Genomic DNA, 26985 nt, shown 5'->3' on the forward strand with positions numbered 1-26985 from the left:
GATGAGACCCTGAATCAGAGGATGGCTGAGCAAATAGCCCAGGTCTCACAGCTAGTGGTGGAGCTGGGAGTCAACCCCAGTGGTAAGTCTGCAAAGTCCCACAGAGCAACACTCTTGATGGCATTCGGATGAGCTGCTGTTCATTTCAGCTCTTCTGAGCCACTCCAGACTTTATGAAATATATTGCAGAGGCATCATTTTTATTTGGCTTGCTATAAGGCCAGTGTGGGAGAGTAATTAGTGTATGTGACAAGCCAAGGAAAATAAAATATTAAAATTATCTCAAAATATCTTTAATGTTTTATTTTCATTATGATACAAGCAAAATGAATTAGCTGGTTTAATTGCTTTATTTATTGGGGGGGGGGGGGCTCTGAAAAAGAAAGTCAACTACTAAAGAGAGTATGAAGATATTAAGGACATGCTAATTACTTTATATGAACTAATTCACCTACGCTTTGCAACATTATTGAAAGTTAAAAGCTTACTCATTTTGTAGGAGAAGAAACTAAACTTAGAAAGGTTAAGCGATTTGCCCAATAAATCATGAACCTGTCATTTGAATCCCCATCTGGAATTTCAGGGTTCAGTTTTGACCATTTATAGGTGTTTCTCTGCAGAACCATCTTGCTAATTAAGACCCAGCCTTTTCCAGATGTTTGCTCATCAAACTGCTCTCTCAGGCTGTCATGCATGTGAGAATGCTTTTACTTGCCCCAGGGTGAAACTCTCACCTGTGAGTCAATATTGGCCAAACTTCACAATGGCATTTTTAAGAAAGGAAAAGTAGGAAAAGGAGGGACAACACCTACTGCAGGTGTCATGTGTGGCTACTGACAATGCCAAGAGGAGCTGGCACAGGCCAGCCTAAATTTATTTAGTAAACATTTGTCAGTCTCCTACTCACTGCCAAGTCCCGTGATGGGCACTGGAATGACAGAGAGACAATGTCATATAGCTGCCAATGAACTACATTCCAAGTTTCTGGCATGTAAATAAATTCAGAAAATGTTCTTTAAAAGAATTAGAGCATTGGTTTAAACCATCTATTTTTGTTACTGAAAACATTCCAAGTGTGCATGAATCAGGGGCATGCCAATTTCCTCTTACATCTGGGAAATGGAGCGCCTCTTGATTTACCAGCAATTCTTAAGTCTCATGAAATCAAGCAGGTTGATATTCTAAGGGCTCCCTACCTAAACTCTGCCCTCTCTTTCCCCAGGGGGCATTTTCATCTAAGACAGTCGGATGTGATCCTGATAGGAATGACCAGGTGCTCAAAAATGTTTGAGCTTGGCGAATTTATTCTTGTGGCTCTTTCTCTCAGTCTGCACATCATCTAATGTTGCCTGAAGGTCACCTGGTCTGGAATAGACAGTGCATGAATAATGAGACTGTCTTGTCCATTGGTAGGGGAGATTGGGATTGAAGCCAGGCTTGGTTACAACTTCTTGTTCTATTAAGACCTCTTTGATAGTTGGCAAAAAAAAAAAAAAATGTTTACCCTGAAAATGAGAAATGTAATCCTATCTAATAAAAGGGTAATATGCAAATTAACCATCACTCCGCTACACCCACAAGCCATGCCCACAAGCCATGCCCACCAGCCAATCAGGAGCAAATATGCAAATAAACCCAACCAAGATGGCTATGGCCACAGAGAGCAGGAGGGAGGCTTGGGTTTCCCTGGCAATGGAGGAAGCCAAGCTTTCTGCCTGCCCTTGCTGGACTAGGCCTCCACTCAAGGCTACAGAGTCAATGATAGAAGATACATAAAACCAAACAGAAATGGCGGCAGCCATGGAGCTGGGAAGAGCAGGAGGCGAGGGTTGCCCCCGGTGATGGAGGAAGCCAAGCTTTCCGCACACCCTGGTGGGCCCAGGCCTCACTTAAGGCTACAAAGTTTCAATTATAGAAGATACATGAATCCCAACAGAAATGGCTGCTGCCACGGAACAAGCAGAAGGCTTGGCTCCGCTCCAGGCTACAAAGTTTCAATTGTAGAAGATAAATAAACCCCAGATACCAGGGCCTCCGCTTGGGTCGCCAGGGGGTGTGGCTGGTCTGCAAACCACCACAGGCCCCTCGCCCAGGCTGCTAAGTATCCTACAATGCATAGGCCAGCCCCACAAGAAAGAAATATCCATCCCCAAATGTCAACAATGTGGAGAATATGAAACCCTGCTCTGATCTCTCTCACATTAAGACCCCCCAGACCCCACAACAGCCTGAGGAAAGTGGGGTACAATGGAAAAATAGTGTAACACACTCTTCCCAGCAGGTGTACCAGGAGGCTGATACCTGGTACAAACAGAGAGAAAGGGGAAGTAAAAGAAAGACTGCCTCCTTTCAGACTCAGGTTGACTGTGGGGAAAGCAGAAAAACAGGACACAAGAAAGCAGGCAGTCCAGTGTTTGCCTCAATCTCCCTCTTTGGACAGATATTCCCAAAGCAGTGTGTGTGTGTGTGTGTGTGTGTTGGGGGGGGAGGGGTGCAGTTGATCAGCTAAGGGGAACTGCTACGCAAATCAGAATATGCTGCAATATTAACAAAACTTAGGTAGGGCTGGTGCAGGTGTGTACTGTGCAGAATTCAGATGACTGAGCAAAAGAGGAGAGAGGTGATAAAGGGGCAAAGAGGAACAGGAAAGAAGGAAGAGAGAAGGGAGGGAAAAAGAGGAGAGTGGATAGAGGGAGGAGAATGAAGTGGGAGAGTCGCAACAGGAGGATAATATTAATAATAATAAACTATTAATAACAATATTAATCATAAAAATTTTTGATCTACATATTAAGACTAGTTGACTTACCTTTCTATTGTTTCTAACAGATATTACATAATTATATTTTACATGAATATGTAGATAGAATTATCCACCAAAAGAAATAAATAAAAATGTGTTGATTTGTGACAACATGGATGGGCCTAGAGAATATTATGCTAAGCAAAATAAGTGAATCATAAAAAGCTAAGAAACATATGATTTCACTCATCCTATATAATAAAAGCCTAATATGCAAATCGACCGAACCAAGGCACAACCAGTCACTATGATGTGCACTGACCACCAGGGGCCAGATGCTCAACATAGGAGCTGCCCCCAGCTCATAGGCCCCAGGCCAGACAAGGCAGGTGTCAGCGGGGGCCCCCTGATCACCCCACCAATCACCCCACAGATCAGCCCTGATTGTCAAGGAACCCTACGGGTGCAAGAATTTCATGCACTGGGCCTCTAGTACTAGTATCCTATATAATAAAAGGGTAATATGCAAATTGTCTCCTTGACCGGGTGTTTGACAGGAGTCTGACCAGGGGGCAGGGCTTGCTGGCCAACCTCCCTCGTCCCCTCCCTCCAACTGGCCCAGCCCAATTGGCCCCAATCGGGGTGGGCTGGCCAGACCCCACCCATGCACAAATTCATGCACAGGGCCTCTAGTGTAGAATATAAAACTGAAACTCAGAGACACAGACAGACAACAGTATAGTGGTTACCAGAGAGAAGGGAATGGAGAGGATAGTAAAGGGTAAAGCGGGCCAAACATATGGTGATAGAGATTATTTGACTATGGATAGTGGGCTCACAATGCCACATACAGATCATATATGATACACTTGAAACCTATATGACCCTTTTAACCAATGTCACCACAATAAATATAATAGAAAAATATGTGGAGATGTGTCAGAGAGTTAACTAATAGAAAATACTTTGCTATTCTTTAGAATTTTAAGATTATGTGGTATTGTCAATATCTCGTATTTATAATTTATCTTGATTTCTTGATCATTCTAAAGAAATATTCACTTTCATACTTAACTTTGTATATGTATAATGTATTCTTTCTCTTAAAGACAGCTCCCCAAATTGCATAAATTTGATGTCCCACTTCTACCTGCCGCCGTCAGTGTGGATTTGGCTCTGCCCAAGGTCCTTGCTGCAGACTGGCCAGGGCAGGCTGCACACAAGGGGCTCAGCTGCTCCTTCACCAAATACTTAGAATAAGGTTGCTTCCCTTCTGCCCTTCCTGAGACTGGCTTTGAGACTCCATGGGCAAAAAGGATCCCCTGGATGCTCATGCAGCACCTTGAATCAGAACAGGACTTAGCTTCAGCTCAGTCCCACCACCCTCCACATCAGGCCAAGAGTCCTGACCAACGGCTGTTCTGAAAGGTCCATGACCAGAAGCCCTCTGAGGGTTGTGACTGAGACCTGCTGACTACACTCCCATAAGACCCATATTTAGCTCCTGAGTAAGAGTCCCCAGTGCTCACTCTTCCCACAGAAAATGCATCCATCCTCTCCTGGCCCTCCCCTGTGCCCTGTATTTACCCAGAGTGTGTAGACTCCACATCAAGGCCATCCTCCAGCACACCACCTACCAGGAAGTCAGCAGGGATTCTGCCATCAGTCAAATGTTGGGGACAGCAGAGACTCAAAAACCATTGGGAAGTTTAGAAGCTAGTCATTGACTTATTTGAGTGAGTGAATGAGATCTGTTTCCTTACAAGATTTTGAAACAGTGGTAAAGTAGGAAGAGGTGAAAAAGTAGTGCATTAAAGTTTGAGACAAGACTATCAAAGTTCTAATTATCTCCTTATCTGTACAGTAAACCTACAATTATTTCTCCTCTGATTATTCAATAAGCATTTATTGGATATCTGATATGTGTAAAATGCAGTCTGAGATACTATAACCCTATTTATTTATTAGTATTCATGACTTTAGCCTCCAAGGAGGCAGGGATTTGTTCATATTGATTCTGCACTATTTATCACAGTGTCTACATGGAGTGGGTGCTCAAAAATGTTGGTTGACTGAATAATTTAGTTCTATTTCGATTAAACAGTAAATACTTCACTTGTTAAGTGAATTGTGCTTTTCTGATAACAAAAGTAATAAATGCTAAATGCAGAGGAGTATAAAGAAAAAACTGATTGATATGATTTGGGCATATATTTCTCCTAATTTCCTAATAAAATGTGTGTTCAAATATCTACTTATCATCTACCTGTGTACTTTTTATTTTTATTGTCATTGAATAGTATAAGTATTTTAAAGTATTTAAACATTATTAAAAACAATTTAATAATTTTATACTGAAATCCATCACATGGCTGTGTCATAATTTATTTAACCACTCTGGTCTCAAATGATATTAAATTATTCCCCAATTTTGTCTTTACTAATAGTACTTTGATGAGAACCCCTGTGTGTGAGTGTGTGTGTGTGTGTGTGTGTGTGTGTGTGTGTGCGTGCAGCTGAAAGTTGAGTTACTGGATATGATTAGATGAGTATAAACCTTTATTAAGCAAATGTTGGCATGAAGAAGACTGAACTGAGTTGGGGCATGGAAATGGTCTACAGACAGATCCACAGCTAGGACTTAATTTGAGCTGAGTTCTCATAGTAATGGGGACATTTAGAAACAGAGATCATAAATCTAAAAGGAGGCATTAGCATGCTTTTAAATTGTTCTGGTGCTTTGCTGGTCTTGGGGCCTAGCTGCCCCTCCCAAGGTTAGCTAATTCCTACAGTTCACAAACAACACCCCAGAGAGTGGGCCTTTCACATGCAAATCAGCCCTCCAGAGCCCAAGCTCTCAGCCTCCTCCCTAGGGGCTCTCACACTCAGGCCAGGATCCTGCCCTAATAACTCAGGGCCAGACAGCTCCGGATGGCACCCAGGCCCCAGACCCACTGACATGCTTCACACTGGGCTGCTTAATTAAATCTGCTTGCCCTGCTTGGTCCATTCTTTCCCCAGAAGCCACAATTCAAGTTCTCGCCCACGTTTTCCGATGGTCTTAGGTGACCCTGCTAGCGGTTCTCAACAGGTTGAGAACTGCTGCTGTAGAGCCTAAGACCATGGGAAAACACAGATATTTACATTACGATTCATAACAGTAGCAAAATTACTGTTATGAAGTAGCAACGAAAATAATTTTATGGTTGGGGGTCACCACAACATGAGGAACTGTATTAAAGGGTCATGGCATTAGAAAGGTTGAGAACCACTGAATTCTAAGCAAATGCCTACCGAACTAACCATGCTGAAGTGAGGGAAAGAATATGATGGATCTAGAGCAAGCATGTCAAACTCACGTCCCGCAGGCCGCAAGAGGCCCACAAGGAATATTTTTGAGGCCCAGCCAATAAAATGGTATGTAAGAAAGGTTTTAATAAAAATTTCGTAACTTAATTTTTACAATGTCCTGTTATACATAATTATTAATGATGAACTACAACGTTCGCTAATGACTGATTACTATGATCGTATTGCATTCATTTCCCTTACGCGCCTTGCACGCAGGCACACCATTTCTCTCCACTAATACCAGCAGTGAATATTTCAGCAGCCGATTGCCACATCATTAGTCTTGGACTGACTTGTTTGGTGTGCGCAACAGGAAATATTTCGCTTTTGGAGAACAAAAAAAGTAGGTTTACTTGCATTACGCTTATTAATTTGTGCAGTTATTCAGTGTCTAGTAAGTTAATGTTCAAGAATATATATTAATTTTTATTAAAAGGTTCTACTATTTTATGTTAACAATTACTCATTTATTTCAGCCCTTTGTATTCAGCATGTCTCTATCGAAACAAACCTCTGTTTCTATGAAAATGGAAGCTTTTGTTTTTTTGTAGCCCACATCAATCAACTTAAACCTTGTTATTTGGCCCATGTCAGCCTTTGAGTTTGACATGCTTGATCTAGTGTGATGGAATCGCATGGGAAGAGGAGTGATTTAATTTACATTTATGCTCCCTCCCAAGGCTTTCCTTTCCTGCTCTTCTGATGCCCACCTCTTGTCCCTTTTCCCAGAAGCCCCTTCAGTCCAGTGTGCCCAGAAGCAGGGAGAGGGGGTGGAAACCGGCTCAGCAACCATTCCCGCCTGCCCATCCTGTGCCTCACCGCAGCAGCTTTATTAAAGAAAAGAGTTGAGCCCTAACCGGTTTGGCTCAGTGGATAGAGTGTGGGCCTGCAGACTCAAGGGTCCCAGGTTCAATTCCGGTCAAGGTCATGTACCTTGGTTGCGGGCACATCCCCAGTAGGGGGTGTGCAGGAGACAGCTGATTGATGTTTCTCTCTCATCGATGTTTCTAACTCTCTATCCCTCTCCCTTCCTCTCTGTAAAAAATCAATAAAATATATTTAAAAAAGAGAAGAAAAGAAAAGAAAAGAAAAGAAAAAAAGAAAAGAATAGAAAGAAAAGAAAAGAAAAGAAAAGGAAAGAAAAAAGAAAAGGAAAGAAAAAAGAAAAGGAAAGAAAAGAGTTGAAAGTAATCATTAAAATGCGTTTCAGCAATTACCTTTGGATTTCATCTACTCCCACTCTCTCCTCTCCCCATAGGCAGAAATAATGAGTTGTTTGCATTTTTATCCTCAGAAAGTCAATGAAATTCTGAATTCTAAGAAAAGTATATTCCCTCAGAATTAGAAAAATATATCAGATAGAGTGTTTCAAAGAAGAATCTGCCCAAAGTTAAATCTTTGAGGCAAGTTTAATTTATCTTAATAAGATGGAATATTATACTTACATAAAATATTCATATGATTAGGGAGAAATTGTCTTGAAGTTGGAGCAGTATAGACTCTAAGGAGAAAGTCTTGAAAATTTACATTCTGAAAATGTTTCTCTCTTAGGGATTTGAAAGTCATATAAAATTTAAAAATAGATACACTTTTTTTAAACTTCCCAAAGGATATTTTCATTTACATAGACATTTTTAAATCACAAAACAAATAATCTAAGGAGCAAGGGGTAAAGTTATTTTCCATCAAAGGTAAATAGCCAACATTATAGTTACCATAGTATTTCAATATAAAGTTAGTACTGAGAGTTAATTTTTTTTCCCCTCTGCAGTTTCATGTATATGTTTATATAGCAATACTTCTAATAAAGGCATACAATTAAATTACAGTTATGAATTACCTTTATATTTCAAACAGAAAGATCATGGAATAAAACACTGTCCCATAAAGTCTGCTTCATCCAGTGCACCTAACACAAAGTAGGTATTCAATAAACACTTATTGAATTAATGGAAAAAATAGATAAATTAATATTTGTTCAAAAGCCATATGTTTAATACTCTAGAATTTGTTTAGAAAGATTATAATGTTTACAGGTCTCTAATTACTGAAAATTAGGCAATACTTATTCTTACATCATGTCACTTATTTACCACAAATATTGTTTCTCTAATCTTATTTCTGAAATAAGGTAATCTTTGAGGAGGTTTATTTAGTACTTCATTAATGAGATGAGTTACAGTTGAGTCTCAGATGACAATCCTTTAAGTTAAATAGAGATAACGGTGCTCAAGTTTTGTCATTTGCCGTATGTACAGTGCCATGGAGAAGTACAGAAGCAAGAAGATGAATGAGTATGGTCTGAAAAAGTCTGTAATAAAATAATGTTAATTACTTAATCAACAAGATTGAAATATTGACCATCCAGCACCAAAGAATTAAGACGAAAGAATGCCTCCTCTATATGCAGCATTATTTCTAAGTATTAAATTGGAGTTGCTTTCTTATACTAACTGATAATGTCAAGTAATCCTGATAGTCAGGAAGACAAAACAGCAAAAATGTCTCACTGTGGTTACTAAGGGGATTGAATCATGAGGCAACTTCTGTGATGTTTACATGAGATTAGGACAACAGTAGCCACTCCTACCTTATCCTGTTACTCAGTAGCTCTTTGTTCCTGAAATTGGCTCAAGATTTCTCTTTTCGGTGATAAATAAGTGACAGATGAAAAGAAACTAATAGTGCTGGGTTGGTATTGGGAACAGTAAGTTAAGTTCATATTTTGACTAAAAAAAGGCAAGTAGCCAATAGAAGAAAAATCAACTGAAATGTCTAAAAAGAGAAATTTCAGCAGTGATGGTCCCAAAAGAGAGATACTTTTTCTTTGGAAATAGCAATAAACAGTCATAAAGCCTAAACTCTAGTTTCTTTTCCTCTTTTTTTTTTTTTTCAATTTTAATTCTGCAAAAAGCTTTATTGTTTCCTTTGGTCAAATGCATGGGAAAGGACTCCAGAGTGATTAAAAGGACATCTAGTGGTATCAGGGAGAAGCTCAGGTAAAAGCCAGACACCAGGGGGGTGCCAAGGGGCCTCTCAAAGGTCTCTGGGCTCCAAAGGTTCCATCTTAGTCATGCCTAAGGGTGAGCCTTTTGAAGATACTCACCCAGCCCAGCCTGGGGCCAGCAGCCTGTGGTGAGTCAGGTAGTTGCCCATCTTTCTGATGAATTTCACCTGCTCATACAGGAAGTCACAGAGTTGAGGGTTTGTACAGATAGAACCAGGGCATGCAGAGCCAAAGGGCCTGGTTCAGGTTCTTCTTTAAGAACATGTTGGCTTCCAATATGTTCTGAGTTTTGCCCCACTCATCTTGGGAAGGCTTCAGCACGTCCTGGAAGAGAATGCGGCCACCATGCTGGTTTTGCATCTTTAAGAGATGCTCAGTGCCCTAGAGCTTCTTCTCTGCCAACTCTTGGAGAAAGTGGTCCGTGCCCTGTGGAGGCACATTGTCTAGGTGGAAATAGAAGCCGGGGAGAGGTAAGTGTGGGAGGCCCACTGATGCAGGTTGATCAGGCAGTTAACGGCAGTCTCCACCTCAGTGGAATAATTCTGACCAATCTGAGAGCTCATGGTTGTTTGACAATAAGGAGCTAAGGTAAAAACAAAACAAACAAACAAAAAAAAACTGTATTGGCTGGTCTCAGAAGCTGAGAATCGCTGAGGTGGTTCTTTTGGTGGTGACTGGAAAACAGGTTGGAGGTTGGTCAGAGGCTGGAAGAAGGGATGTCCCCGGGTCTGTTCCATCCAAACAGTGTTGAAGCAAGAGACAGATCAGATGGACAACTGAGGGCACTGCTAAACTATGGTTTCTTATTCTCATCAATTATTAACTGTAGGATTTTAATATCTGCCTCTATGTATAACTAAACGAGTATCCAAGCTATGTGGACAATGATTCAGGCACATCATTGCTTTATTAATTTCTTTATCATTCCCTGTTTCATTATTTTAATAAATGAATTGAGTATCTAATAGGTACTCATACTTGCTAATGAATCATTTAAGTTTGCATGGTAATATATGCATGCATACGTGTGTGTGTGTGTGTGTGTGTGTGTGTGTGTATGTGTGTGTGTAAACTTTTCTATTCTATATGTACTTAACTCACACTTCTGGACCACATTGAATAATCTAGTATTCAGAACCAAGCATGGACTTTGGGACATGAATTTGAATATATAACATCTTACATTTGTAGAGCCTTCTTAGAAAATTGCTGCCAGAGTTGAACTGGATGATGAGCTATTTAGGGTGCCTCCTAACAGCAAACAAATCACCCTCAAATCTCTCAAAACCTAAATTGCATTCTGGTTCCTTACAAACCCAATATAACAAACGCTTTCCCTTCTCACCACCTTGTCCTCTCATCCTTCCCTCACTGCTCTTTATTGATCTGTCAGCAGCAGTACATATTCCTACTCCGTGACACATTTTCCAACAATGGAAATGCTCTTTGGAGACTTTCTTTGAACTTTATTTTCCCCTTTGACTTCTTTGTTGCATTTCCTCTGAGACCAGAGTCCCATTGCTTCCTCCTGGTCCTCCTTACCAGGTTCTCCATGGGGACCCTCTATTCTGAGGGTGGGGAATGCAGTAGCACTCCCTCTTTGTCTCTCCTCCCTCCCCTCTGCCCTGGCTCTCACACAAGCCCATTCTTATGAAAACAGGTCTTGCTTGTCTGCTTGCAGCAGGGACTAGTTTCTCCCCTGTCCTGACCAGACTTCCCTTGCTCTGTGTATTGTTCACCTTAGCTGCTTCATGTTGTCATTTAGAACACTATTCCATCTGTAACCTGAAATCAATCTTTTTTCCCCCCAGGTCTTCTGGCAAAGTCTTTCAAAGCCTCACTCTCCCCTACAGCTGCATTCACGGGGCTAGAGTGACCCGCTCAACTGTTTTATCTCCTTTCATTCTGGGCTTCTGCACCCAGCTGGTGAGGCTGCCTTCCTTCACATGCTTTCATGTATTTTGCATACATACAGCCTTTCTCACCACAGATGTTACATACCACTCATTTTCTGCAGAAGGACCAGCGACATCCTTGTTCTCCACCCCTGGGGCACGTTTCCTGACTGCATGCTATAGTCAAAAGTTTTCTGGAGATCACCTATAGAGGGCTTTAACTCTGTCCTGTAAAAGCTATAGAATTAGAAACCTTAAATAAAAAGTCACACTTGACAGATAGTTAGCCCTATCCTCCCCATTTCAAATGTGTATATTCCAGAGAAATCTTGAACACTCAGACTGTTTTCATAAGAATTAATATAAAGGGATTTGCTTGCCTTCTGGTGGAAACACAGTTCCAGAAATTCACAATCACTTTCATTCATTAAATGGAGGTGGGGATAGGAGAGAACTTTGAGAAGGCTTTACTTAACTTTCTAAAATAAATCAGGCAGAATTAAATTGTAGAACAACCATCATTCATAACCACCGGAAATCTGGCTAAATAGAAGTCCTACAACTAAGGATACAAAGAGGCCTCATAGACTGGTAGGAGGGGAGGAGATGAGGAACAGGCTGGTCCCACACCCACGTGTGGTGGATAAATCAGGAGGTATCTCCCACTCCCGAGGAACAAGGGGTGCCAGCCCCATACCAGGCCTCCCAGCCAAGGGTTCTAGTGCCAGGAAGAGAAATCTCCATAACTCGTGTCTGTAAAAAAAATAGCTCAGATTGTAGCTGAGGGAGAAGGAGGGCTGCTGGAGCCTAGAGCCAGTAGGCAGTGCCATATATGAGTCTCCTTCAACTTAGCTAACACTGTTTGCCCCACCCAGGTGATTCCCTGAGACTGCACCCCAACCAACTTACAGGACCACCCAAACCATTTCAAAGTGGCTTTTCATACAAATAGTCTGTCTTGGCTCAGACTTAAAACTTTCCTAAAATCTTTCAAATGAGCAGCATCTGGCCTCGGCATGCCACGTCGCTCTTACTAAGTAGCCTTGGGCCTCTCACTAGAAGCAGATGGCCTTAGTTCACAGCTTGACCTCTCCTGGGCACCTCTAAGAACAGCACAAGAATCATTAATCTGCATATCACTTTGTAGCTCATGCCAGGTGGCCCCAGGCAAAGCACAGGGAGCAGCTGACCTTGGCCTACACCTCCGGGAAGACCCTACAACCAGCACACCTAATGGAGAGCTTCAAACCAAGTCAAAGCACTACTCACCCTCCTCCACAAGTGACACATTCAAGGGATAGACTTAGAGGGCACCAGAGCCCCGCTGAAGTAAGTGCTGCTCTGTGGGGTGGCCCCTGCACAGCTGATCCTCCATGGTGGTCACAGTTACTCCTCACAGCCAATCAGCTTAGGTGAAATTTCTTCATTATCCTTCCCATTGAGGTGCCAACTGCAATCAAGTTACAACTATAGCAGAAGGGTGTTCAAGGCCCACTTGGGTGATCTGGGAGCTGTGCCACTGGACCCTATAGGACACCTACTACATTAAGCCACTCTACCAAGCTTATGAGATGTAGTAGCTCTGCCTAATACATAAAAAACAACCATAGGGAGACAGCCAAAATGAGGAGACAAAGAAATGTGTCCCAAATTAAAGAACAGACCAAAAATCCAGAAAAAGAACTAAACAAAATGTAGATAAGTAATCTATAAGATGCAGAATTCAAAACACTGCTTACAGGATGCTCAGTGAACTTAGGGCAAAAGTAGATTAACTTAGTGAGAACATTAACAAAGACATAGAAAACATAAATTTAAAGAGAGAAAACATAAAAAAGAACCAATAAGAAATAAAGAACACAGTAACTAAAATAAAGAATACATTACAGGAAAACAATAGTAACATAGTTGAAACAGAGGATCAAACCAGTAATTTGAAATGTAATGAAGCAGAAAATACCCAATCAGAACAGCAAAGAGAAAAAAGATTTTTTTAAAATGAGGGTAACATAAGGAACCTCTGGGATAACTTCAAACATAACAATATTCACATCATGGGGATGCCAGAAAGAGAAGAAAGAGAACAAGAAATTGAAAACCTATAGGGAAAAAAAATAATGATAGAAAATTCTCTAACCTGGTGAAGTCCAGGAAGCACAGAGTCCCCAACAAGAGGAACCCAATGAGAACCACACTAAGACACATCAAAATGTAAATACTAAAGGATAAAAACAAAAAGAGAATCCTAAAAGCAGCAAGAGAAAAGCAGTTAGTTACCTACAAGGGAGCATCCATAAGGCTGTCAACTGATTTCTCAACAGAAACTTTGCAGGCCAGAAAGGAGTGTCATAAAATATTAAAGTGATGAAAAGCAAGGTCCTACACCCAAGATTACTCTACCCAGCAAAACTATCATTTAGAATCAAAGTACAGACAACAAACTTCCCAGACATGGAAAAGCTAGAGAAGTTCATCACCACCAAACTAGTATTACAAGGAATGTTATAGCTTCTTCTTTAAGAAGAAAAATATAAAAAAATGAATATATTTAGTATACATACATATCTATCAACAATTCCTTTAAATGCTCCAATTAAAAGATATTTGGAGGCTGAATGAATAACAAAACAAGTTCCTCACATATGTTGTCTAGAAGGAAGTCATTTCAGATTACTAGTAAAAGATACACAGAGGCTAAAAGTAAAGGGAGAGAAAAGGATATTTTATGAAAATGGAAACAAACCAAAAAAATCTGGGGTAGCAATATTTATACCACACAAAATAGACTTTAAAACAAAAGCTATATAACAGGAGATAAAGAAGGACCCAGCAATTCCACTTTTAGATATTTATTCAAGGAAACCCAAAACACTAAATCAAAAAAAAAAAATATATATATATATATATATATATATATTCATATATATACATTCATATATATGTATACATTCATATATATATATATATATATATATATATATATATATGTTATTGCAGCATTATTCACATTCTGCCAAGATATTGGAACAAACTAAGTATCCATCAATAGATGAATGGATAAAGAATATGTGGTACATATATACAAGGGAACATGATTCAGCCATTAATGAAATCTTGACATCTGTAACAACATGGATGGACCTAGAGGATATTGTCCTGAGTGAAATAAGTCAGATGGAGGAAGAAAAATACCAGGTTATTATACTTACTTGTGGAATCTAAAAATAAACAAATAAATAAGCAGAACAGAAACAGACTCATAGATACAGAGAACAGTTTGACAGTTGCCAAATGGGAGGCAGTTTGAGGGATGGGTAAAAATGGTAAAGGTATTAAGAGGTACAAATTGGTAGTTACAGAATAGTTTTGAGGATGTAAAGTACAGCATAGAGAATATAGTCAATAATATTTTAATGATTATATATGGTATCAGATGGGTACTAGATTTATTGGGATGATCACTTAGTAAGTTATGTAATGTCTAATCACTGGGTTGTATACCAGAAACTAATATAATATTGCATGTCAATTGTAGTTAAAAAATAAAACATTAAAGTAAAATAAAATAAAAAAGGTAGAATATCACATGAAATTGGAGGTATTTCTTAAAATGTGCCCTAACTACACAGCCCTGCCTCTGTGTGTGATGTTTGTCTGCCAGAATATTTCCTTTGTTCCTCTTTGAATGTGGTTCCAATCTTTATCCCCTCTCAGAGGTAGGAATATAGTGTGGGAGTCAGCAAACTAGGACCCAGGGACCAAATCTGGCCTGCCATCTGCTTTTATAAATAATGATGTTTGAAACTCATTCACATTTATTGTTTATGTAATGGTTACAGCTTTTTTGTATTACAAGGTCAGAATAGAATTGTTACAACAGAGACCATATGGCCTGATGTATCAGTTAGAGCTCCAGAAAAACAGGACCAATTGGCTCATGCAGCTATGGAGGCTGAGAAGTCCCACAGTCTGCTGTCTGTGAGCTGGAGAACCAGGTGGTATAATTTAGTCTGAGTTCAAAGGCCTGTAAACCAGGGGAGCCAATAGCATAAATCCTAGTCTCAGGTTGAAGGCCCAAAAACCCAGGGGGACTGCTGGCTACTGGGGTAAATCCCGGAGTCCAATGGCTGGTGAACCAGCACCCCTGATCCCCAAGGGCAGGACAAGAACAACGTCCCAGCTCGAGAGAGAATTTGCCCTGTCTCCTTCTATTTGTTCTATTCAGACCCCCAATGGTTTGAATGGTGCCAGCCCCACATTGGTGAGAACAGTAGTCAAGACATTGGTGAGGGTCAAGGGTAGCTGAAAATAGGAAAAGTATGGCAGAATAGAAGGGATATAAAAATAGTAAGATGGAGACTAAAAGGAAAGAATAAGGTACTCTTAATTTGCTATCTCCTACAAGTTCCATAGCAGTAGATATAAAAAAAAAAATACATGGAAATAGTGTGTGTGTGTATGTGTGTGTGTGTGTGTGTGTGTGTGTTAATTATCCCCCCCAAAATAGTTCCATTTTCTTTATTCCTGGTGTCGCCTCTCACCATTATAGTCTACATGAGTTATTCCGCCTCCATATACTCCTCATCTCTTCTCCCCTGCTGTCCTGACGTCTACCTGATTAACTCCTATCATAACTTTCACAACTACTCCTCTCTTCTTACCCATCATGTTTACACTGGCTTATTTTAAGCGTGTGCCAGTCATTCCTAAGTGAACTATAGATGCCATCACAACAATTTCAGGTAACAAAATGTCCCCATTTTACAGGTACTGAAAAACTGAGAGAGTACTTCAAATATCCTAGCTAACTCTTGGTTTATCTCCTCTGTAAATTCCACTAGGAATTGTTCTCTAGAAAGAGAAGGGAGGAGGGAGGGCAGTATGCTGACTCCCTCATGTGTGCTAAGCTCTCTGGATGCTCACATGACCATTATTGAATTTATTCCCCATTACAATCCTATAAATCCAATATTATCACTTCTATCAAAGGTAGAGACAAGTAAGAAACTTTCCTCAGGCTAGTAAGGTCACATTACAGGGGTTTGATCACATAGATACCTAATCTTTTTATACTTCAGCATACTCTTCTGTACCGTTGCTTACCTTTGTATATAATCCGTCTTGTTTCCTGATCAGGACAGAACAAAGCACCACCCATTTTATTAGTTATCACAGAAGTTAGGGAAGAGTCCACCACATTGAAATGACACCTGGGTTATCTGTAGACTTCCTGTCTTACTGCTGGAACAAGTTAGGTGCTGGTGCTATTATGTTATATCGCTTCAAGAAAGACACAGACACAATAATCAACAGCATTAAAAACAACACTGAAAAGAAATGATACTCTTTCAGTCTGAACACCAGCCAGAGATCCATGGCACAGACTGGGCATTTGGTTAGAGTTTAGTTAAGGAACTTTTAATAGGATTCAAAAAAGCTGGGCTGATGCAGAACTGGAACATTCCCATCAGGCTCACATTGCTCAGAGACTGTATCCAGGTTCAAGGATACAGGCAGTCACAGGACACAGGAAAGGCAGGGAGACCCCAAGCATCGGTGCTGCTCTCCCACATCCTTACTTCCTAGACTGGGCATGCATTCCCTCATCCAGGTGAAAGTCAATGTTTTCCAGTGAGGTATCTGCTCAAACAGCAAGGCAATTTGAGGTTATAAATCATCTCCATTGTGTTCTCAGATAAAGTCCCTAATTTACACTGACTTTCCAGGAAGCTATGCCCAACAAATCTATAGATTCTAGGTTTGTTTACCTGAAGTCATCCTAAGTTGTCATGCTTAAAGCAGTCTCTATGCAGTGGTTCTCAACCTTTCTAATGCCGCGACCCTTTAATACAGTTCCTCATGTTGGGATGACCCCCAACCATAAAATTATTTTCGTTGCTACTTCATAACTGTAATTTTGCTACCGTTAATGAATTGTAATGTAAATACCTGTGTTTTCCGATGGTCTTAGGCTCTACGGCAGTGGTTTTCAACCTGTGGGTCACGACCCACGGGTTGAGAACCGCTAGCAGGGTCACCTAAGACCATCAGAAAACACAGATATTTACATTACAATTCATAACAGTAGCAAAATTACAGTTATGAAGTAGCAACGAAAATAATTTTATGGTTGGGGGTCACCCCAACATGAGGAACTGTATTAAAGGGTTGCGGCATTAGAAAGGTTGAGAACCACTGTTCTATGGGGAGGAGGGGGATCCAAGAGGGACATCTGTAATAAATTTAAGGAAAAAGAGAGATTGGTTGTCATCATGTTTACTGGAGGATTAGACCAGGTCTCCTATGGCCACTGTGTGTCCAAGGAACAAGCCATCATTAAAGGGAGAGAAATAGGTCAGAAGTCAGCTGCTGGATCCCTTCAGTTTCCCACACCAGCAAGGGAGCCATTGACTATCCCTGGGATGAAGGAACTGAGAGGAAAGAATAGCCTTGCAGGGAGACACTTGGCCAATAAACATGCATCACTTCCTTTTACTCTCTAATCCCCAGAGAGTGCCTCCCTTTCACCCAAACCAACTAGACAGCAGAGCTCAAAGAAGCCCTGGTTACTGACCACACATGCCTCAGGGCATGAAACAGAATGGGAAGATAGAGAGTACATCTGGAGGCTAAAGAGAAATTATCCCTGAATAGGTATATCATGAGAGAATCTGAAGTATATAAGTGGCAAATTCTAGACACTACTGAGTCATAAAATCAAGTCCAGGACTTTTCCTCACAAGTTATCTAAAAATTATATACTTTTAATTTTCTATTGGACTTTTTACTGTATCCCAATAAAAGGTTAAGTTTCTGCCATGGCCAAGGAACTCAGTTGGTTGGAATGTCTTCTGCACACCAAAAAGGTTGCAGGTTGATACCTAGGTTTTGGGTTTGATCCTGGTCTAGTCAGTCAAATGTCAGAGGCAACCGATCAATGTTTCTCTCTCACATGGATGTTTCTCTCTCTCTCCCTGTCTCTTTCTCTAAATTCAATTAAAAAAAAATTGGTTAAGTTTCTTAGCTAGATCTCCTTAATCTATCGTGTTGATATTTAAGTACTTTAATTATTAAAGATTTAGAACAGCTAGTCCCCTCCAAAACACCATTGACATGTGACACATTTACTATTCAGTAATCTATGCAGAACAAGAAACATAGTTTCCTAACACATACCATTTCACATGCTACACATAACATTGGTCCTACATTTTAATGAGTTAAAAACCAATTAGCAAGTATGTGTTTAGTAATTATTTCATGCCCAGGTCTGTCTTTGGTAAAATGGGTTAACAAATTTGTGTGTCGAGGGGAGGGAGAGAGAACATCATTCCCATTTTCAAGCGTTTTCAGAAATGTCCAAGTATCTTTATTGAAAATGGAACAAAGTAGGTTTATTCAACATGTTATGACAAGTTCTATTGTTCTGTTGTAATTGACATTAAACATTTTAGCACTTTAAAGGAAACTTATTATAGACAGACTTCTCTATTTTTAAAACTGAGTCAATTAATAATTAACAACAATGCTTACATCATATAAATTTTCATTAAAAATACAAAATATATTTTTTAATTCTTCCTCAAAGTTAGAAGTTACTTTTGGTATAAATTCCTTTTTCCAACTAGTCTTTTACTGTTTATAAATGTTATGAGAGGATTACAAGTCATGGAAGGGATTGATGATATTCAGGCAACTAGCATTTATTGAGGACCCATAACATGGCCCTTTCCTAGGCATCATGTGACTACTTTCTTCCCTTATTAATACTGAGACTTGTATTACTAGTATTTAACTTCTGAGCTTTTGTGTCTTTATTAATAAAGTTAATTTGTTTTTATTTCTAACCTCTATAGATGTGAAAGTGTTTTGTAAGTTATGATGTTAGACAAAGTTAGTTTTGGGCATTATAAACATGAAAATTTATGATCTTTCTATCTCAAGAAAATTAAGATTTCCCATAGCTTTTTATTACATTTGGAGCTGCTTTGCTTTTGTTCTTCCCTTGATGGCTCTGGTAGCGGGAGGGGGGCAGGCGGGGGCAGGGGTGTAGGTGGGGATGAGAGAAGTCCGCAAGCGCCCATGAGGTCATCATTCTCTCCAAAAGGGCTCATGTGAAGAGTCCCTTGAATCAAGACACACAGCCAGCCCACCCGCCTCTGGAGGCCTCTGGAGACCAGCTAGCATGATAATGAGGGAACTTGACCGCCCTCAGAGTTAAATCCTAACCCCTTACACTTACTCCCTGAAAGATTGGGATATAAAAGCTTGAACTAAACTTTCCCTTGGGGAGTGAGCTCTGCATAGATCAGAAAAAATATATAAAAAATAAAACTAGAAAAAACATAAAGTAAGAGTTTAAAAGCCATTTTACCAGAAATAAATCACTTTTGAACTTTCCAGGGTGGATGAATTATCTGAAACAATTTCATCTCTCAGGTTCCCATCCTTTTATCCCCTCCAAGTCTGTATTTTTTTTTTCCAGCCATCATTAACCCAACAAAGTCACAGCTGCCATTCTGAGACCTCAGTTTAATGAGAAAATACACTGAAGGCATTTGGGGGAGCATTTTAAATGGAATCTCATTAATTTGTTGTTTCTGAAAGCAGTCACCATTAGCAATCCATCCATTGCTTCAAATGGCTGAGTTTTATGAAATCCAATTTATTATGCCCTCTCTTTGGGAAGGGGCCTGGGCTAATGTCATAACTTGGCCTTGTCATTCTGACTGTGCTACCACATTTCCTGGAAAGCCAGAGGCATTCATTTTATTTCAGTTGCTAATCTGCTTAGGAGTTATTTCAGACTTTATTTAAGCTGGAAATTTGCCTGTAGTCCCTACAAGCTGGATCGTTGCCTCCAGTGGCTAGATTCTTCATCACAGCATCCATGTTACCCAGCATCCATACCTAAGTCCGCATTTTAAGATCTAGTTTTACATTTCTGGTTTTGATTCACTGATCCCAGGACCACCTAACCTATAGAGACTAAAAATTATTTTAATTTCAGTTCTTCTGAAGCCAGGATTGGACTGCTGGTAGTTCATTTGAGAGGTGGTCTTAGGCGGTGAAAGGTGGGCAGCTGAGTCCTGTTTGTCAGAGCGTTGTCCCCACCATGCTAACCTGACCCCCAATCCTTCTTTGCTGTAGTGCACTTGGGCCGATCTGCCTCTCCGGGCCTCAGGGTAAGCAGAAACATGCAGCCACCTGAACAGAGCTGTCAGCCCCACTGTGCTGCTGCGCTGAAATCAGGAGCCCCATGGGAAGGGACGTGCCACTCTGCTACAGGCAGAGCATGGGTATCTGCGAGGCTTCAGGGTTGCTCCTGTAGTGTATCACCACATTTTAGTTCTCTTGTGTTTTGTTTTGCCTTTTTTCAGCCAATGGAGTTGCATGTAATCAAATCCAAAGGTATAGCCCCAGCACCATTATACTGTGCACTGCACAATGTTGAGTTTTAGTTCTAGTGTGAATCCACATAGTTGTGGACCGTTATTTATGAAAAGACAGCCCTCCCGGCCCAGGAGCTCAGGGTTTGATTCCCAGTCAGGGCACATACCCAGGTTGCTGGCTCTATCCCCGGGGGCAGGGGGGGGTGGTGTGCAGGAGGCAGCAGATCAATGATTCTCTCTCATCATTGATGTATCTATCTCTCTCCCTCTCCTTTCCTCTCTGAAATCAATAAAAATATATTTTAAAAAGAAACGAAAAGAAAGCCTCATTTTTTTCCCCCAAGACTATGTGGATTCATGCAACAGAGAGGAATTGACAGGTCTGCTCTAACCACGAAGACAAGAGGAGAAACAGTCCAGAGATGGAAGATGCTGACGACGCCCTGCCACACTAGCAGTCAGCAGCTGTGCGATGCAGCAGGTTGCCTAGGACCAAACCAGAGAGGGTCGGACCTGCATTGCCACCATGTGCCCACCATCCAGATATCATTGCTGACATGTACACATAAGGAACTGTTTGACATTGAAACGGGGACTCAGAACTGTTGGACATTGAAATTGGGACTCAAACATTTTTTGTTATGTTTATTTCTAGTCTGCAAGGCAAGATTTTTTAAAGGAAAGAAATGGGGAAAAAATAGATACAGAGACAAAGAAGCATTGAACAGACTGTCAAATTACAGCGGGAAGGCAGGGGAGGTTGTGGGGGGGGGGGCTGTAAGAGATCAACCGAAGGACTTGTACGCATGCATATAAGCATAACCAATGGATACAAGACACTGGTGGAGGGGAGGGTGGCAGGTAAAGGCATGTACTGGGGGATAGGGGAGGCCTGGGGGAGGTCAATGGGGGAAAAAAAGGAGACATATGTACTACTATTTGTAATACTTAAAACAATAAAATAATAAAATAAAAAATTTAAAAAATAAAAACAAAAAATTATAATACTTCAAAAATAAACAAATAAAAAAAAAAGAAAGAAAGCCTCATTTTTAAAAGAACATTATGGGAATCCTGGCTGTATATGGCAAAACAGGAAAAAATCACCTTGATGCCATTGGCCTATCCCCTCTTTCTCTCTTTTTTTAAAAAAAAAAAATATATATATATATATTTTATTGATTTTTTTACAGAGAGGAAGGGAGAGGGATAGAGAGTTAGAAACACCGATGAGAGAGAAATATCGATCAGCTGCTTCCTGTATGCTCCCCACTGGGGATGTGCTCGCAACCAAGGTACATGCCCTTGACCAGAATCGAACCTGGGACCCTTCAGTCCACAGGCCGACATTGTATCCACTGAGCCAAACCAGTTAGGGCCCCTCTTTTTCTCTTTTTGAAGTTTCTTACTGACATTTTATCCTTTCATTTTAGAAGCCTCTTGATTCAACTTTTCCTTCCTTTCCCCCCTCTCATCATCTTCTCTTTCTTTTCTGTTTCTTTACCACCAGGAATGATTTGATATAAGCAATAGAAGAGAAAGGAAAATTTTCCAGTTCTGAAATGAAATGTCATCTATTATTAACAATTCTTGATTCCCCATATTATAATGAAAAACAAAGCATTTTGGAGTTAGACAAGGCTCTTTGGGCTAGTAATTAGTAATTTTTCCCTGGGAAATTTAACCACTTTTTACTTTTTTCTTACATTTCTCTATTTTATTTTCCTCAGCTTTATTGAGGTATAATTGACAAGTAAAATCCTATATATTTAAAGTTTACAACCTGATGATTTAGTGTGGTTAGAACACTTAAGATCTACTCTCATTGTATGTCAACTGTAATTGTAAACTAAAGAAGAAAAATTTAAAAACCTAACCTTTTAGCAAATTTCAAATACTCAACACAGTATTAATACTGTAGTCATCTAATGTTGGCTAATTGATCCCCAGAACTTATTTGTCTTATAACTGAGAGTTTGTACCCTTTTTCAGGATCACCCCATTACCCCGCTCTCCCTTCAGCTTCTGGTAAACTGTCCATCTACTCTCTGTTGTTATGAGTTCAATGTTTTTCTTTTTTAGATTCCACATACAGATGAGATTATATGATATTAGTTTTTTTCTGTCTGACTTATTTCACTTGGCATGATATCCTCTAAGTACACCCATATTATTGCAAAAGGCAGGATTTGTTTCATTCTAATGGCTGAATAATATATATATATATATATATATATATATATATATATATATATATATATATATGTGTGTGTGTGTGTGTGTGTGTGTGTGTGTGTGTGTGTGGCACATCTTCCTCACCTATTCATCCATAGACAGACACCAGACACCAGATATTTAGATTGTTTCCATATCTTGACAATTGTGAATTTTCTTAGCAAGTGATTTATTATACTCATTTCAATTTAGGTGTGTGACATATTTAGTGGATCTTTGCATCTAAATAGGACGTAAAAGGCCTCAATACAAATGGGTCAAATTCTGTTTGTGAAACTTCAGAGTTTAGTAAGCTTGAGGGAGATGTAAGAGGAGATTAATAGTCATAGGTAAACTGAGCATTGATATAAACTGAACATAATCTAATTTTGGTCTGGTCAAAAATTAATAGAATCACATTCCCTAACATTATGCATGTTTGAAATTATTTCTAAGTTACTTCTATTTAAAAATTGGATAGAGCCAAAACCGGTTTGGCTCAGTGGATAGAGCGTCGGCCTGCGGACTGAAGGGTCCCAGGTTCGATTCTGGTCAAGGGCATGTAACTTGGTTGCGAGCACATCCCTAGTAGGAGGTGTGCAAGAGGCAGCTGATCGATGTTTCTCTCTCATCGATGTTTCTAACTCTCTATCCATCTTCCTTCCTCTCTGTAAAAAAATCAATAAAATATATTAAAAAAATAAAAATAAAAAAAATTGGATAGATACAATATCAGGGAATTGTGTTCTTTTTCTGTTAGCTTTTGTCTTCTTTTTGTTAGTACTTAATGTTACTTTGAAGAAATCTCAGGTTTCCATACTCTCAGTTATAGCACTTAATTTTATTTTTTATTCATTCCCATATTTTTAACTTTTTATATTTCATGGAAATACATTTATTTGGTTATGTCTTGGTGTTTTCATTTATTATTATTTTTCCCTAACATAAAGAGTTTACTCTTTCAATATGTCTTTGAACATTTCTTCTACTTTCTTGTGCTGAACTCTTCTATAATGGCCCCAGTTAGGCTTTTGTTGATTTTCTCTGTCTGTCTCCTTACTTTGACCCTCTCCCCTATACTCTATCATTCTTTGATGTTGTCTATGTCATTTTGTTCAGTTTTCACAAGTCTGTCTTCAATTACTCTAATCATGTTTCAGGTGTGTATTTGGACTGGTATTATATTTCTTTTGTATTTTTATCCTAAACTCATTCAGTTCACCCTTCCTCTTTTTCCTATAGTATCATTTTTTTCTTTGAGATATTGTACCTCTTCTTTGTGTTTTAGTTAAATGAGGCCAATTTTGTATAGCTTTGTTTTGTGGAAATCTATTATTTGTCTACTGACAAAATAAAACTGGAATGCATATATTATAAAGATCTCATTTTAATTTTTTAGTGTACATATCCTGGTATAATATATATATATATATATATCTTAGATTTTTTTGGTAGTGTTTTTTTTTCCCTTTTTTAAAAAATGTTTTGCTCAAAAACCATTTTGGTTTCTGTTTTTTAACATTTTAAACTGAGATATAATATGCATACTGTAAGTTTGTAGATCTGAAATTCCTGACTGCTCCTTCATAGTCATTCTCTAACTCCTTCTTATGGGCAACCATAGTTTTGATTTATTTCACTGTAGATTAAACTGTTCTTGAGCTTCATAAAATGGAATCATATAGCATATTCTCTTGTGAATCTGGTTTCTCAGCATATTTTTTTAAAAATCATCTTTATTGCATGCATTAATAGTTTATTCTTTTATTGGTGAGTTGTATTTTAATATATGGATACACAATGACTTGTTTATTAATTTTATTGTTGATTGACATTGGGGTTGCTTACAGTTTGGGGGTATTATTTAAAAACTGGCATGATCTGGTTAATTTTAATTATTAATTAAATGGAGGTATTTGCCAAGCCTGATAGTTACAAAAACAGTATTGAGTAAAGCATTACTCTCAGAAGCTTACACTCTGGTCTCTTGAATGGTGATTTTCTCATTAACACTTGACTCAAGAGGCATGGTCCTGCTCTGGCCTAGCACAGTCTCCAGTGCTCAGGGGAAGCCCTCTCTTTTTGTCAAAGTACTTTACATGGTGCATTAGTCTTTATTTTTCTTCAGATCAAGAACAGCAAGGCTTATAACTTACAAGAGGTCGCCTCTATTTTGTCATTCCAGCAGCTTTCTGCTTACAGTGATGAGGTGCCTGCAGATTTCCTCATCTGCTCTGACTCCCTGACACCACCACGTTTCACAGCACTCACTTTGCGGCGTCTTTCTTCCCCTCACCATGCTTGCTATTCTAAACTAGACCCATCCATTGGCTTTGGCCCTCAAATTACTGGTGTATGACTTCTCTATTGGAGAAAATAATAAACATAATTAACTTTTGAGGCCTTACTATGTGACACACATGGTTCTGAGCACCTGGCATATGCTTCATTTAATCTTCACACACCCATATGAGGTACCCAATAATTATACCTAGTTTACACATGAGGAAACCGAGGCAGAGAAAGTGACCAAGTAACATTCCCAAAGCCGCGTGGCTATTAAGAGATGAAACAAGAATTTACCTAGGCACGCCAGCCCTTTTAATCATGCACTGCCGCTCTACTGAGATTTATGGTACAATCTGGGTAGTATTTGAAACTTTAAAATGGATTGTATTTCTGAAATACAATATGTACCTTTTCTTCAATGATAGTTTTATTTTGTTTCTTTATATTCTTTTTTTTAGATAGTATAAAAAAAAGAAGTAACTGTAGTCTGTCATTGCTAATGGTAGTCTTCAGAATTTATTTTTAATGACATATTGAGTCCAACGGCAGTGTTTTTTTGAGTTGCTCCAAGGGGCAGTCATTTTTAAAACTCTTTAATTGTGATCCATGTATACTGTGTGCAGATGTTGATAGGTTACAGCCCAGGGCAGAAAGGCGAGTGCATGGCTACTATTATCTGGTGCTTATACTTGTTTCTACAAAGTGAAGCATTGCTGCCCAGAACACAGCACAGGCCACAGTGCAGCAAAAAGTCAGAAGAGCCCAAACATTAGATTTACTTCTGTCCCATCCTGGTTGAATATTTTCTCCCAAACTGATGAACCTTCAGCTGAACTCAGTAAAGAATGAAGAGGTCAAAAAGTGAGGGATCTGAATTCTCTAACTAAAAATTAAACTTAAATTTCTACATGAAAAAAAGAACATTTGAGAATGGAAATAACTCAAAGGCCACAGCTAAAATTCTGGATTGCACTCCTAAATTGACCACTATCTTGTACTGTAAATTTTGAGAAGTCTCTGCTCTCTATGGGATGGGGATAATTATTTGTTCTACTTAGCTCACAGAAATCATAAAAGTTAAGTATAACATCAGATATAAAAATGCCGTCAGAAAAATAGGGTTCCCATATCTTAAGAAGGCAAGTTTTAGTTTCCAGAGCATTTGCAGATGCATTAGGGTTCCGCAAAACACCCAGGAGTTAGGGAGAAGCAAAATAGAGAACACCTGATCTATATGGGATCACTGAGGTAAAGATGTTGCATGTGAATGGTTAACTAAATCTTACCTATTTTCATTATGTGACCCGCACCACAGAGGAAAAGCATCTAATGCATGTTTAAAGTCTCCAATTATAGCAAGGAATGAAATTGAAGCAGTAATAAGAAAAATTGCCAGCAAACAAATGTCCTGGACCTGGTGGCTTCACAGGCAAGTTTTCCAAACACTCAAAGAAGAACTAACACTATCCTTCCCAATTTAGGAGGACAACCCAGAATTGAACTGTTCAAAACAATTCAAGAGGAAGGAAAACTTCCAAGCTCTTTTTAGGAGGCCAGTGTTATGCTAATTCCAAACCAGATAAAGACACTACAAAGAAATAAAATTATATGCCAATATCCCTAATGACCATAGATGCCAAAATCCTCAAAAAAATAGTAGCAACTTGATCCTGCAGCATAATAAAAGGAGTATGCACCATGACCAAGTGAGATTTATTCCAGAGATGCAAGTCTGGTACAATATTCAAAAATCAATAAATGTGATACATCACATAAACAAATTAAGGGTAAAAATCACATGATTATATCAAGAGATCCAGAAAAAGCAGTTGACAAATTCAAGCATTCATTTATGATTAAAAACTCTCAGCAAGGTGAGAATAGAGGGATTGCACCTCGATATAATAAAGGCCTTATGTGAAAAACCTTCAGTCAACATCAAACTCAATGAGCAAAAACTAAAAATGTTTCCCTTAAGATAAGGCACAAGACAGGGATGTCTGCTTTCCTCACTCTTATTCAACATAGTACTGGAAGTCTTAGCCACAGCAATCAGACAAGAAGGAAAAATAAAAGGCATCAAAATTGGAAAGG

The sequence above is a fragment of the Plecotus auritus genome (genome assembly GCF_963455305.1).
Source record: "Plecotus auritus genome assembly, chromosome: 5".
Taxonomy (NCBI): domain Eukaryota; kingdom Metazoa; phylum Chordata; class Mammalia; order Chiroptera; family Vespertilionidae; genus Plecotus; species Plecotus auritus.